Raw genomic sequence first — 709 nt, forward strand, 5'->3', positions numbered from 1 at the left:
TTAGTTCCATGGTCCTTGGTTCACTCCCATTTAAACAACTGATATGCAGGGTGAGGTTACAGAGCATGCATACTGATGTTCTGCTCACATCTGTGGTGGAAACAAACTGAAGACCACAGCCAGTGATGACAAAACTTATATTGTGTTGATGTTTTTATTTTGGCCCATTTTTTAAAGTCTTTCTTAAGCAAGGACCATGCATAAAATCATTATTCTCAAAATGGAAAAGATTATTCATGCCAGATTTAGCTATTAGCCGGTTTACATCTGCAGTCTCTGGGCAAATAGAACAAACACCTATATACACTAAAAACAATTATCACACACATTAAAAACATTATATAGACAATACAAACAGACACAAACACACATCAACACACCAACACATCCATCAAGTTAGCTACAACTAAAAAAATATCATTCATAACCCTCTCATGTTAAACAAAACGTTGGATACTGTCACAGCAAACCGGCACACATTTGTGAATCACTATTGGGGGTGGTTATTCAGGATTTTGGATTGTATATCATTTTACATATCTAAATGTTATTTTGCACATATTTGGGAATGTTGGGGTGTGGGAGGGGGACAAAGTGGTTTTAGGATGTGGAAATGACTGTGCCCTGACAATTTTATAGCTGAAATTTTGCATAAATTTGAAATTTTTCATGATCAGGTGGGGTGGTATATGGTTATAGTGTTTGTAAA

Source organism: Plectropomus leopardus, chromosome 1 (genome assembly GCF_008729295.1).
Source record: "Plectropomus leopardus isolate mb chromosome 1, YSFRI_Pleo_2.0, whole genome shotgun sequence".
Lineage (NCBI taxonomy): Eukaryota > Metazoa > Chordata > Actinopteri > Perciformes > Serranidae > Plectropomus > Plectropomus leopardus.